This window comes from Abramis brama, assembly GCF_963993115.1.
Source record: "Abramis brama genome assembly, chromosome: 15".
Taxonomy (NCBI): domain Eukaryota; kingdom Metazoa; phylum Chordata; class Actinopteri; order Cypriniformes; family Leuciscidae; genus Abramis; species Abramis brama.
Window position 1 is genome coordinate 37,870,055 of NC_139977.1, and position 15,314 is coordinate 37,885,368.

At 38.7% G+C, this 15,314-nt stretch overlaps 1 protein-coding gene and 1 long non-coding RNA gene across 2 annotated transcripts in view; one reads left to right on the forward strand and one right to left on the reverse strand.

Moving 5' to 3' along the window:
- The window catches only part of LOC311096818 (uncharacterized protein), a 174,649-nt gene that overhangs the window by 91,851 nt on the left and 67,484 nt on the right, over positions 1 to 15,314 (forward strand). The window lies entirely within an intron of this gene.
- On the reverse strand, positions 5,523 to 11,515 carry LOC311096844. The gene is made up of 3 exons (XR_014609145.1): positions 11,451 to 11,515; positions 7,579 to 7,747; positions 5,523 to 7,352 (listed from the first exon to the last, which is right to left on the reverse strand). It is a non-coding gene; the product is annotated as an uncharacterized lncRNA (long non-coding RNA).

Consider the following 15,314-nt stretch of genomic DNA (forward strand, 5'->3'; position numbering starts at 1 on the left):
TATACGTATATATATATACAGTATAAGCGTGTTCACTATCAGAGGCAGAGAACACTAGTGTGTCAGTAAAGCAGAAGTGCAGGATTGAGACACACATCTGAAGAAGAAACTGTTCTTGAGTCTGTAAAAGAGTCCCGGAGTGAACATGATGAAGATGATGATGATGATGATGATGATGATGATGATGTTGTGTGTTCTTGAACATGATGAAGGGTTTGATGAGAATCTCACCTCGGTTTTGACATCAGAATCAAACTTTACAGGCTCGTCTGGATCACAGGAGACTAGAAATCACAAATATATATCAGATTATCCACATTGCTTTCTCATCTCAATCTATAACACATTCTGTCAATGAAACACAATCACACATCTGTAAACTTTCAGTATTGTAGACTCTATCTTCAGACGTCAGAAACTGATGAATCTCTGTGAATGTGCCTGAGTTTAAAACAGTAACACTAGCTTCATCTAGCAGGGTTGAGCTGGATGGGAGACTCCTGGGAAACCCATGTTTGTGCTGGAGGAGGTGTGTGTGAGGCCAGTAGGGGGCGCTGTTCACCCTGTGCTCTGTGAGTGAGGCCAGTAGGGGGCGCTGTTCACTCTGCGCTCTGTGAGTGAGTGAGGTCAGTAGGGGGCGCTGTTCACCCTGTGCTCTGTGAGTGAGGCCAGTAGGGGGCGCTGTTCACTCTGCGCTCTGTGAGTGAGTGAGGTCAGTAGGGGGCGCTGTTCACCCTGTGCTCTGTGAGTGAGGCCAGTAGGGGGCGCTGTTCACCCTGTGCTCTGTGTGTGAGGCCAGTAGGGGGTGCTGTTCACCCTGTGTGTGAGGCCAGTAGGGGGCGCTGTTCACCCTGTGCTCTGTGTGTGAGGCCAGTAGGGGGTGCTGTTCACCCTGTGTGTGAGGCCAGTAGGGGGCGCTGTTCACCCTGTGCTCTGTGTGTGAGGCCAGTAGGGGGTGCTGTTCACCCTGTGTGTGAGGCCAGTAGGGGGCGCTGTTCACCCTGTGCTCTGTGAGTGAGGCCAGTAGGGGGCGCTGTTCACCCTGTGCTCTGTGTGTGAGGCCAGTAGGGGGCGCTGTTCACCCTGTGCTCTGTGAGTGAGGCCAGTAGGGGGCGCTGTTCACCCTGTGCTCTGTGTGTGAGGCCAGTAGGGGGCGCTGTTCACCCTGTGCTCTGTGTGTGAGGCCAGTAGGGGGCGCTGTTCACCCTGTGCTCTGTGAGTGAGGCCAGTAGGGGGCGCTGTTCACCCTGTGCTCTGTGTGTGAGGCCAGTAGGGGGCGCTGTTCACCCTGTGCTCTGTGAGTGAGGCCAGTAGGGGGCGCTGTTCACCCTGATGTTTAATTCTCCTGCAGTTTGTGATGATCCACAGATCTTCTGCCATTAAACAATTTTAATGACTTGTTTATGATTTTTACAGGTGGTGTTTTTAATCTGCTTTAAGACAAAGCATGTGTAAATTCATAAGTCGACACCATTGCTGAGTATTTCCTCCTTAAAACTGCAGTGAACCAAAGACAGTCTCAAAAACACGCTTTGAAATCGCTGGTGTTTCTGACGTCACAAACTACCTTGTAACCAATCAGATCAACGTGTGATCGTCAACAGTGGATCTCTGAGCTGAGTGAGTGAGTGGAGGCGGGGCTCATTTGCATATTCATAGAACCACGCATACTAAATGAGGCGAGGGTGTCGAGTTACATTCAAGATATTTTAAGACATGAAGAATTATTTTTCAAGGAAAAAACTTTTAAATATGTAGTTTCGGAGATCCAAGATGAGTTTTAAGGGATAAAATGATTGAGTTAAGGGGGACTTTAAACTAATAGACTTTGTTTGTTTTGGGGGTTTAGTCATGTGTTTCTCAGACACATCAGATATCATGCAAATATATATATAGGCCTATCTGAGCAAATGCAAATTTGGCTGTAAACATTTGGTGATTATTTTCCTCCAAATTATGCATTCAAATGCACTTCTGCATTATCATACAGCACATGAATAATTATTAGAAAAGCATATTTGACCAATTCCAAGCCATCCATCTTAATATTTACTGTCAGAAAACTGTTATACAGAAGAAATGGTCTAGTAAGTTCCATGACATTTTACACTGAATATTCATCTTTATTTTTAGTCAAATTAAATAAACACAGATATTAAGGCTCTGTTGGTGTTCAAAGTGTTTCATTTGACCCTGAAAGTCCCTCCACTTAGAGCTTGAACAAGGTAACTTACCCTGAATATTACAAAAAATAATTAATCAGCACTGCCCACTTTAAAAAAAAGAAGTGATTCACACTAATATGATTTCATGCACAAATATTCAGACTCAACACTGAATCTAGTTCAGTTCTCTGATCCAAACATCTGAACTGATCTGAGCTCTGTGTTCACTGATATCAACATTCATAACAGTAGTGCTGATGATTATGATAATATGCAGACAGAGGATCATCTGTTCAGTTCTGCAGTGGCTCATATGTTCCTCTAGATGGCGTAGTTTAGTGCTCTTTCTTTAAAGGGTTCGTTCACCCAAAAATGTAAATTCTGTCAGTAATTACTCTCCCTCATGTTGTTTCCCCGCAAGACTGTCGTTCATCTTCGCAACACAAATTAAGATATTTTTGATGAAATCTGAGAGCCGTCTCACTCCTTCATTCCACAGTATGAACAGATCCTGGCTCCGCCACTGTTCGGACTATGTGCCCATATGTAGTTCATGCAGTGATATTTGTATAGGCCTGTATTTATTTAAATGACAGACTATAGTTTGGATGTTTTGTTAATGGTATTTATTCCTGCAAAATAAAAGGCTGATAACTTGCACTTTGTGATTATGAAGATTGAGTGAATGTAGGTAATAGTTCTGGTGGATGAAGGGCCCCGAGGGCCCTTATAGTCTTAATGTGGCCCTGCAGGGTCAGTATCTTCTCTTCACAGCTGTGATGATCATCTGAAGTCTCCATAACTCAAACTGTGTGATCTCTAGTGGTTCCCAAACCTGTCCTGAAGGCACCCCAACACTGCACGTTTTCTTTGTCTCCCTAATGAAACACACCTGATTCAACTCATCAGCTCATTGTCACATGGGTTAATGAGCTGATGAGTTGAATCAGGTGTGTTTGACTAGGGAGACAAAGAAAACGTGCAGTGTTGGGGTGCCTTCAGGACAGGTTTGGGAACCACTGCTCTAGTTACTGAGACTGAACACACACACACAAACACACTTCTGTCAGGGATCTAGTGTTCTTGAGTTATTCAGCCTGAAGATGGCACTATAGTGATGATTGACAGGCTTAAGTACACATGACACACACACTAATGCTACTTGGAATGTTGATTCAGAATATTATAAGTTGTGGATGAATTCGGGTGAGGAAAAGAAAGTCAAGTCTATTCTCAGAACAAACATAAACACAGCAGAACTACTGTATAAGGCTATTCACACGAGCTCTTTAAACTGAAAGATTTATACTTTTATTAATTTTATACATTACTCCACATTAAGGAAGAACGGACTAGTGTCTGACCTGATGCAGACTAATATGAAATGTGAAAATGAACGTGACTAATGAATGTGAAAATAAGCGGGTGGTTTTAAATCTCTCAGTTAGAGCTGCAGTTCCAGTTTCCACCACAGACTCTCACTGGAATACAGTGTGGCGCTGTAGAGCAGGAGAGACTCACACACGCTTATCATCATATCTCAACACACACACATATTAGTTGTTGTTGAATGTGTTTACGATTTACTATTGACTCAGTTTTGTTACGTGGCTCAAAATGGACGCAACAAAATTGGGACACACAAGAAAGCCAAACATTTAAAGCAAAAAAAATAAAATAATTTATTATCAAAAGTAAAACTAAACAAAAGGTGTGTAATAGAGGTGGAAATCAGAGATTAACGCAAGATACGATACTATCACGATATTTTGACCACGATAACGATATATCACAACATTAGCGATTCTGTGACAGACAATATATTGCACGAAAATCATCCACGATATATCACGATATCTGTAAATGAAAGACCAAAAAGTCACATGATGTATTTCATTTATTAACAGTACATCTATTTTATAGAATAGCAAAAATGTACAATAAGTGCAAACGTGCATAAAGAACGTAAAGAAAGAAAGGTCACAGTCATAGCAGCAACATTTCAAATGTGTCCAAATTACATTTTAACAAACAAAATTGTGAAGGGCATACATACTAAAAAAGTGATCAAAAGACCCGTATAAAACCTTCTGTAACAAAATAAATCACATTTCAGTATCAAGTATAGCCTACAATTAACTAGTATTCTGTAAACTGCAGTGTTTTCTAACTAGAGATTAACTTTTCTGTAAATTTCTGAAAATGTAGGCTTATATTACAACTTGGCCAACTTTTTTATGTAAACAAATGAACATGGAAACATTTTAATGTTCAGACTTACTTTATCATTATTATAGCACCCGGGTATTATATTTATACAACGGTTCTTTCTGGTTCTCGAATCTGATTGGCTGAGAGCCTTTTCTAGCCGTGCGACATTGCCCCAGTATCAGCGCTCTAACCGCTTCACCGAGTGTCTCGCTCCGCTTGCGGCGACTGTCACGGCGGTCGAGCAAATCCACCACAGTTTTTATAAATACTACTGTAGTTGTATCACAAAATGTAGTTTTAAGAGTTTTTTTAGGCAAGAATGTAGTTATTTAGACCCCAAAATACGTGACTAATATATAGTCTTAGAGCCTATTTTACGATCTGTTCAGAAGCTTTCGCTGGTTCGAGCTCCAGGCCGTCAGCGGGCGTTCAGCGCTCATGTTCCCGCAGAGAACAGCGTCGTCTCGGACAGTCTTTCGGGAATTTGCCGCTGGCTCTTATGTAGGCCTTGATAGTAGTTAAACATGAGATATAATTCATTTGGGGTACATCAAACGGGCGATCTTTAGTCTTATTAATCTTAAATCTTTAATCTTATCTTAAATAATGTGTAGTATTTGCTATTGAGAAAGAATCCTGATATGGACTTCAGTGAAAGTTACATTATTACGCCTCTAGATGGCGGCAAAGTATGGAGCTAGAATTGTGTCTTTATTACATGCAAGAAAATAAATGATCTGAGAGAAAAAAAAAAGTTTGAGAGAAAAAGTTATCCCACTGAGCAAAAAAGCATTTCATGAGAGAAAAAAGAATATTTGAGAGAAAAAGTTTTCATACCAATAGCAAAAAATAATAATATTTGAGACTAAAAAAAGTTTTGAGAGAAAGTATTTTCTCATAGAACATAAAAAAATATAAATTCGAAATTTTTTAAATTATTTCTGAGAAAAAAATCTCTCTCAAAATACTTATAACTATATAACTATATATTTTTTTTGCTATCAGTGTGAAATTATTTTCTCTAAAAAAAAAAGTGTTTCTCTCAAAACGCTTTTCTTTGCTCTCGATGCAATTTCTTGCTCTGGTGTCAGGATTTTGCTTTTGCTGTGAAAATTGTGTCATGGGCGGGGCCACGTTCCTATTGGCCAGTCGGGTGAGCATCGTCTTGTCTTGGGAGTTGAACTGAATCATTACACCATTGTTCGGTTCACCGGCATAGATGCCGCCTCTGCCTTAGTTGAGCATATAATACACAATATAATACACATTCATTCATGAATATGAGTGCTATTTTTTAATGTTTAATCTTCAGTGATGCTGAACTTGCTCAGCCAGCTACTCATCGAGTTGTGTGTGTCATCATCTTACCCATAGCCTATGCGTAGGAGCTTCAAAATCTAAGTTTTGTCCACCCCCACTAGGGTCCGAAAGTTTGTCGTTTTGTCGCTATGGTTACACACACACACACCGTTGGCGGTGCGCTCAAAGTCATCTGTCAGTTGTGCAGTTACCCAAAATCTCCTGAATGAAGTTAAAACCCATGTCACTGGATGAAATAAAATCGACTAGCAAAAATACAGGAAGCCGCCTTACAAACGAGTGTGTGGAGGATATTGTCATTTCGCCGTAAGGTTTTTTATTTTTTAAATAAGAGACGATCTAGGGCTGAAATGTGTTTTTTAAATCAAGTGATCAAAGTGCTCGTTGCCGCTGCGATCAGTGGCGCGGATTAAGACTTAGGTAAAGTTGGTTTATATTTGCATATTCGCACATTCGCGTGCTTTTATATATATATATATATATATATATATATATATATATATATATATATATATATATTACCCCGAAGCCCCCTAGCATTTACTGTCCCCCCCAGGTTCAAAATTGCTCCTACGCCCCTGATCTTACCCAAACATTGGAGTGTCGGTGCTCAACTAAGGCAGAGGCGGCATCTATGCCGGTGAACCGAACAATGGTGTAATGATTCAGTTCGACTCCCAAGACAAGACGATGCTCACCCGACTGGCCAATAGGAACGTGGCCCCGCCCATGACACAATTATCACAGCAAAAACAAAATCCTGACACGAGAGCAAGAAATTGCATCGAGAGCAAAGAAAAGCGTTTTGAGAGAAACACTTTTTTTTAGAGAAAATGTTTTCACACTGATAGCAAAAAATATATAGTTATATAGTTTTTTTCAAAGTATTTTGGGAGAGATTTTTTTTCTCAGAAATAATTTTAAAAATTTCAAATTTATATTTTTTTATGTTCTATGAGAAAATACTTTCTCTCAAAACTTTTTTTAGTCTCAAATATTATTATTTTTTGCTACTGGTATGAAAACTTTTTCTCTCAAATATTCTTTTTTCTCTCATGAAATGCTTTTTTGCTATCAGTGGGATAACTTTTTCTCTCAAATTTCTTTTTTCTCTCAGATCATTTATTTTCTCGCATGTAATAAAGAGACAATTCTATCTCCATAGCAAAGACTCTCTTTATGAGTGAGTCAGAACAAGGAGTTTGTTTTAGCAGCGCTGTCATGTTTTAGTCGTAGCCGTGCGATGTCGGTGTATATCAGTGATTACCTATGACCCGGCTGAATCACAGCATTGCTGATATACACTGATATCGCACGGCTACGAGTGTGATATTGCTCATATAAGCATGTGCAAGTGTTCACTATCAGAGGCAGAGAACACTAGTGTGTCAGTAAAGCAGAAGTGCAGGATTGAGACACACATCTGAGGAAGAAACTGTTCATGAGTACAGAAGTCCAGTCAAGGAGAGTCCAGGAGCTGAACAGACTGATGATGATGATGAAGATGATGATGATGAAGATGTTCAGGTCTTCAGCTGCTGATGGACGTCACTGATGTTGTGTGATCTTGTGAACATGATGAAGGGTTTGATGAGAATCTCTCCTCAGTTTTGACATCAGAATCAAACTTTACAGGCTCGTCTGGATCACAGGACACTAGAAATCACAAATATATATCAGATTATCATCATTGCTTTCTTTTTGTTTTTTATGTCCTTGATCTATAATATATTCTGTCAACATTTTGTAAACATCTGGAAACACTGATCTGAGACTGTAGAAAATGATGAACTCTCTGAATGTGGAACTTTATAACAGGATTGTGAAGAAAATAATAGTGAATCTAGCAAGACTATAAGAGTCTTAATGATCAAACACTCACAGCTTGGCTTTCCTCTCTTCATACTGCTCGATCTATCAAGTCTCTGTCCTCTTTCCTCTGGTGATTCACTGGTTTGTCTCTCATTTCTGTCCTCCATTTTTCTCTCAGTCTTCTTGTTTTCTGCTGATCTGTGATTTCTGCTGATTTTCTTTCTCCTCTTCATTTGAATCTGTTCAGTCACACAGAAAACAGTTTAGTTAAAGCCAGTGGTGTCAGTTCAAGTGCAGGTTCAGTTTATATCACAATAACAGATATTAGTCAACTGTAACTCTGTGACACTATATTAGAGCTAAGAGAAATACACAAATATACTTTATTTTACCAATGTGAGGAAGACATTGAACGTTAGACAATTTGTAAAATATGTATAGGGTTGATTTAATTGGTTTCAGGCCCTAGTTGAATTTCTCTGTCTTTTTTGTATGTGGGACTTTTATGTTTGGTGGAGAAACATCCTGTAGTAGGCAAAATGGACTTTTATTTTGCCAGGAGAGCACCTAGGGGGAGGAAGGCCTTCTTTAAGAGAAATGGCCAAGCAAGCAAGGAGGAGGCATGTGAGTTGATCCTGTTTGAATCAAACGGAATGGTGGTTTTTTAGCCTTCTACTTTGAAGTCGCTTATGGATTAATTACCCATCGAGATTCAAGAGAAGACTTGTTTTTTGGGGGTGTTTTTGCTATTTCATCACGTTTGGAGGATTATTATTATTTTTCTTGGACATTTTGATTCGTTTGTTGGTGTTCAAGGACTTAGGATTCACACATAAGGACAATACTTCTCAAGCATGGACTAATTGATCAAGGACTCTCGGATAAGTGTCATTTTTTCTGATTTGACTATTGAGTTATCAATATACTTTGATGGTTAACCTGCTTCTGCCTATCTTTGTCTGATTACAAGTGTTGATATAGTTATTCCCCTTATTCATTAATGCCTTGTGAGTACCCTGAACTTTTAAGTGACTACTGGTTTATTTAAAGTGCAAGCCCAGTTTGTTACAACCTGACAACAAATTCAAGACACTTTTAATCATTCTGTTCATTGAATGAAAACATCATAAAAAATCAAGATGCCCAGATGAACGACAGAGAAGAAAATAACAAAAGTGCATTAAATATTAACCATCAGCATCAGTCTTTCCTCATGTTCTAGTTCATCCCTCTATAGACACGAGGGTAAGAAACTAGGACTAAATTAATAACTTTTTGTAAAACCAAAATGAACCATCACTGAACTTCCTTAAGCTGGACTGAGACGCTATTTTCTTCTGGAAACAAACGTTTTTTTTTCATTATTTTCCTGTTATCTCTGAAGCTGCTCTGAAACACTCTGTATTGTAAAAAGCGATATAAATAAATGTGACTTGACTTGACTTGACACAATCTACTTAATACAGACAACTTTATTATAAAGAAAAACAACAAATAAAAAAAAGATAATAATCTATGACAAAAATGCTATTATAAACCAGATTAGTGGATAATTCAGCAGTATAATTTAGAAAAATCACGAGTGCAAAATAATTATATAAAAACTGAACATTTAGTGGAAAAAAAAAACATTATTCAGTGGGGAACAAATAAGAGACAATAAGTGTAGTACTAAATCAGGTAAAACGTCACACATTGCTCTTTGTATTGTTGTAAAATACATTCATGAAAAACGATAAAAAATCCAATAGATAAAAAAAAAATGTAGGCTATATAGAACAATAAAATTAAGACAATTTTTTTGTCTTAGCAGCAACATATAGATAGGATAGAACAAGAAAGGCTATTAATAATTTTTCATTGCACAAAAGTATTATGATATGAAAGGCTCCAATACAGTGCGGCACAAAGCGCGTATTACACCGTGTGCTAACCAGACGCGATGCGATAAGATTCCAGAGACAAATAATAGGCTTGTTTGAGATGCGCCTTGCCTCGCCTGAAATGTACGCGAGAGTAGGCGGCTGCAGTGAGGGGAGGAGTGAAAAAAGCGCAGGCAAGCCGGACAGTTCTCTCTTCTCGCAGTGGATCTGACACCTGTGAGATCAAAGACGGATATCGGGGGATTCACCGGATTCACGCTCGTGCACAGTGTTGCTAATAAACTGGATGGAATTGAAGTTCTGTTGCTTTTTTCTTTAATACATACATGTGTTTTTTTTTCTTTCTTTTAAAAAAAATAAAAATTACATTGCATAACCCATAGAGATCGCACTGAGATAGTTTGGGAATATTTATTTATTTATTTATTTATTGCACAAGTCATACACACATAAATTCATTCATTCATTCATAACGTGCATGAATGAATAAAAAAAAAGGAACAGGAAGAAGAAAATCTTATGGTACCTGTCGCTTATTTGTGCACATCAGAAAAAATAAATAAAAAACAGCTGCTTTATCAATGGATCAACCCCAATCCTCACCCCAAACACCAAATATTTTCAGTAATACCTATCTTTACACTATCTTTACTATCTTTTTTTTTCTTATACAAATTCTTAAATTTACAAACACTTTTGCAGCACTTCAGTTCATAGTCCAAGGTGTTCCACAGTTTAACTCCATAAATAGACAAACATCTGTTTTTGTGTAGTACGTGCGAAAAGAGTTTTAAAATGATATTGCCTTCTATGGCAATCTTCTGATATTATATAATATTACCACATAAAGTATACACATAAAACATGATACCAGAGTTTTAAAATCAAACATTTTAAAAGAGAACAATACATCACGGTTGTTTAAACCAATGAACATCAAGCTGTGTCGTCAGCAAGTCGTTTCCCATCATGCTTTTGATCAGCGCAGTCGGTAACTGCAACTGCGCTGGACTGCAGAATCCGACAGGTGCGCCTTGTGCTCGCGAGAGATTTTTGACATACGTCAGCATGACATCAGAGCAAGGCGGACCGCACTCGGACACATTTCTAACCGGCATGCATCTCGCGCTGATCACCAGTGATCGATTCTGCGCAGATTTTGCTCATCTCAAACAAGCCTAATGTGTCTGTCCACACTAGACGCGACGCGACTGCGAGATGCGTCAAAATCAATCATAACTCACAGCCAATCAGAACAGCGTGTGGGCAGAGTCAGCCAATCAGAACAGCGTGTGGGCAGAGTCAGGCAATCAGAACAGCGTGTGGGCGGAGTCTCGCGGCACCAGAGAGTAATCTCTAGGCACTCGCAAGAAAATGGATAAGTTGCCACATAATCAAATTCACAAATATTACACCATTTAAACATTATTCAAACACATAGGCTACTGAGTTACTAAAACAATCTTTGTCAAATAATACACTTGTTTGTTCACAGTTTGAACGTTCTTGTTTCCATTTGTTTAATTTCAAGATCTGAGGTGAAATATGTCCATTGTTGCTTTTACAGCTACACAGCTGGAGCACTAAATGATATTCAGAGTCACATGACATGCTTTTAACATTAAATAAAGCTCATAAACAGTGCCTGAGATTATCATTGCCACACTTTGTGTTTGTTGTTCCAGCGCGACATCACAGAAAAATAGAAACTTAAACTTAAAAACGAAATTTAAATATTAATTTCTACCTCAAATTATAGGCTACTATAAATGGCTTCTGAACACTTATAATATAGTGCAGGAAAACTTTATGGTGCTTTATAATGTTTGTGGGGCTTTTGTGGGGCTTAACAATAACACTGAATAGTATACACACAATATCGGATTTGGATCGTTCGTCTGACCGAGACCCAATCCGGCAAAGAATGGCAGAATCGGATCCGATACCGGTAGGCTACTGAGTATCTGGTCGGTGCATCCTTACTACAAACCTCAATAATGAATGAATAATAAAAAAATAAAAAAACTATTTACAAAATAAAGATAAAAGTTTTAATCACCTTGTGATGAGCAGAAAAGAAGAAACATCCAGTGAGTGCTGAGATCTGAGCTGATGTTGAGCTGATGTTGAGCTGAATGAGCTTCAGTGCGTTGAGTTTTATAACCTCGTGAGAAAAAAACTAGAGAACGGAAATCTGGTTCCCAGAACAGAAAAGGGCTCCGGTTCTCAGAAAAGCAGACCTGAGGAGGTCGTGGTTGACGGTGCTGTAAATCGTGCAGTGTAATTCCCCATACACTCCTATCTCTGCGATGAGCAGATCAGGACACACACTCTCGCCACTGATCTGGTGACTCCCATCTCTGTCCTGCTGAGACCTGAACTTCATCCTCATTCAGCTTCATATCACATTTCTGATTTCACTTTACTGTCTCTAACTGAAACTAGAGTTGTTCTGATTTCACTTTACTGTCTCTAACTGATTTAACTTTACTGTCTTTAACTGAAACTAAACGCCTTTGAGTTTGAAAATCTAGTTGTGCCATTAATGGACAAAGATGGAAACAACTAATCTTCTACACTACAGATCATTCATTAGACACTACATTAAAAAATGGAAAAACAGCATCCAGAGTAGAGCATCCATAGTTACAGAAGTGTGTGACTCACCACACCCTTGTCACTCACCGGTGTGTGAGCCTATTATTACATTTTCATTTTGGAGCCATGGTGTGCCGACTTTTTTTTTATTTTTTTTTATTACTAAACACTAAATCTCATTCTCTGAACCTAATTCTAAAATCTAAACCCATAAACCCCATAAAACCTTGAACAAGTTCAGAAAGTAAGATACTGTTAGCAAATCTCCTGCAAAGCTCTAAACACATTCTCACTCACTAAAACACATTTCACACTGTGATTAAATTAAACCTTCATTCATCAAACCTTCATTCATCATCAGCTGCAAAACATTAAACACAGGCAGAATTTAAACACAACTATTTGTCATCCTTTACACACAAAGTTGTTATGAATCAAACTGTACCAAATATGAGCTGTTCAGAGAGCACAGGTGCACTGCATGCTGATATGAACAATAGTCTTTTGTTACAGTTTCTTACAATTGCTGACATACTTTTGTCCAATCTGTAATCACATTTTCAAAACTCTAAACACAATTAGCAGAACAGAAAAGGGCTCTGGTTCTCAGAACAGAAAAGGGCTCTGGTTCTCAGAACAGAAAGGGGCTCTGGTTCTCAAAAAAGCAGACCTGAGGAGGTCGTGGTTGAGGGTGTTGTAAACATCCAACATCCAAAAACATCCGTCTGTTGTGACTACTGTATAAACACAATTCATGTTGTTTCCACTCAATATACAGTCGATTGACATGTGTGTAAAATTCTTGCATTTTCTACACCCAATGCTAAAACCACAGATCTTTCTGGTCTTATTTACAAATGCTTAAACACAGCGTGACAGAAATGAAGACCTAATGTTCCAAACCTTAAAGGAGAAGTTCACTTTTAAAATTAAAATTCTGTCATCATATACTCACCCTCATGTTGTTTCAAACCTGTATGAATTTCTTTCTTCTGCTGAACAGAAAAGAAGATATTTAGAAGAATATCAGTAACCAGACAGTTTTTGGGTCCCATTGACTTCCATAGTAGGAAAAAAATATACTATGGAAGTCAATGGGACCCAAAAACTGTCTGGTTACTGATAATCTTCTAAATATCTTCTTTTCTGTTCAGCAGAAGAAAGAAATTCATACAGGTTTGAAACAACATGAGGGTGAGTATATGATGACAGAATTTTCATTTTAAAAGTGAACTTCTCCTTTAAAGACAGTATCAAGCCTCTACTTCTGCAACAACAGCAGCTCAAAGTACTGAAGAAATGAAATAAAACACACTGAAACAACTGATAAGCAACTGATATTTCCCTATCATTTTTAATGTTTTATTTAGAGCACAGACATTGTGCTCTAAATAAAACATTATTTCCAACATTTATTTCCAGCCTTAAAGGCACACTATGCAGTTTCCGTTTTTCTCAAACAGCGCCCCCTAGAGTCGTTTCTGTGGTAAACACCTCTCACGCAGAGCCGTCTCTGCACTCTTCCGACCGCGCTTTCTTCGTTTTCTTCATCGACTCTGCCATGATTCACGTCTGAAATGCGTGCTAGTGTCTTCCATAGAGACTGCTTCATTTGATGTTGATGTGTGTGATGTCATGCCGTAAAGCAAGTCATGATTCTTGCGAGATTTTTCGGGGCGTCACCTCTCAAACCTGCTTTGCAATAGGGATGATTCGCCCTACTACGAGTTTGTTTACCGTTGAAATGATTTCGAAGCTGTTATATTAAGCTACAAATCTAATTTCCTCTCTTGTTTTCACATTTTACCTTATTTACTTTCATACTTTTGAATATAGTATAGATGTCTCCCTTTCCCCCTCAGGCAAAGGCAAGCTAGCGTTTCAAAGACTAGCTCTAAATTGATCCGCTAGCTTAGTGCCATCTACTGTTCTAGAAGAGGAAGTTGCTCAACTGCATTTGTGAGAAAATCTGCCTGAAAACATTTGTGAGAAACAAAACAGAGCCGAGAGATCTCATAAAAAGCCAGACAGGAATGCGTATGTATGCACTAGGTTTGGTATTTGTTCAAAGGTTACATGCAATTTGTAGGATGGTTTGTATTTATTTGTGAAATATTATCTAGGCTCATTTATTTATATTTGTAAAACACAACACATATTTGTTACTTCTCTGCATTTTCTCCCAAATTGACCTTTTGTATTTGCACATTGCTTTCTGTTTGTTTGCGAGTCGAGTTTTCCTTTGCAAAGCAAATCGATTTATTTTTATTTTTTTGCAAAATGCTGGATTTGTTTGTTTAATTATGGCACAAAATTCACTCCATAAAAATTGCACTTGGTGCACGTTGGACGGGTTAGAGAGTGTTCGCTGCTCAGTTGCTTACTCTCATGACACATTGCAACATGGCTAAAAGTTTCCTAAATTTGAGCATTTATTGAAAGTAGCCTTTACCTGTAGTTGTGTTTAACTCTAGTTGTGTTGTAGTTGTGTTTAACTAGTTGTGGGTTGCCAACCGTTCCGTATAATACGGAATCGTCCCGTATTTGACACATAAAAGTCTTGTTCCGTATTGAACTGATACGGAACGCACTTTGTTCCGTATTTTTGAGAATCAATTCAGTGCAAATCCATGACAGACACATCGCTTCTATTATATGTCTGACTATGACCGAAGACATACACTCACCTAAAGGATTATTAGGAACACCTGTTCAATTTCTCATTAATGCAATTATCTAATCAACCAATCACATGGCAGTTGCTTCAATGCATTTAGGGGTGTGGTCCTGGTCAAGACAATCTCCTGAACTCCAAACTGAATGTCAGAATGGGAAAGAAAGGTGATTTAAGCAATTTTGAGCGTGGCATGGTTGTTGGTGCCAGACGGGCCGGTCTGAGTATTTCACAATCTGCTCAGTTACTGGGATTTTCACGCACAACCATTTCTAGGGTTTACAAAGAATGGTGTGAAAAGGGAAAAACATCCAGTATGCGGCAGTCCTGTGGGCGAAAATGCCTTGTTGATGCTAGAGGTCAGAGGAGAATGGGCCGACTGATTCAAGCTGATAGAAGAGCAACTTTGACTGAAATAACCACTCGTTACAACCGAGGTATGCAGCAAAGCATTTGTGAAGCCACAACACGCACAACCTTGAGGCGGATGGGCTACAACAGCAGAAGACCCCACCGGGTACCACTCATCTCCACTACAAATAGGAAAAAGACGCTACAATTTGCACGAGCTCACCAAAATTGGACAGTTGAAGACTGGAAAAATGTTGCCTGGTCTGATGAGTCTCGATTTCTGTTGAGACATTCAGATGG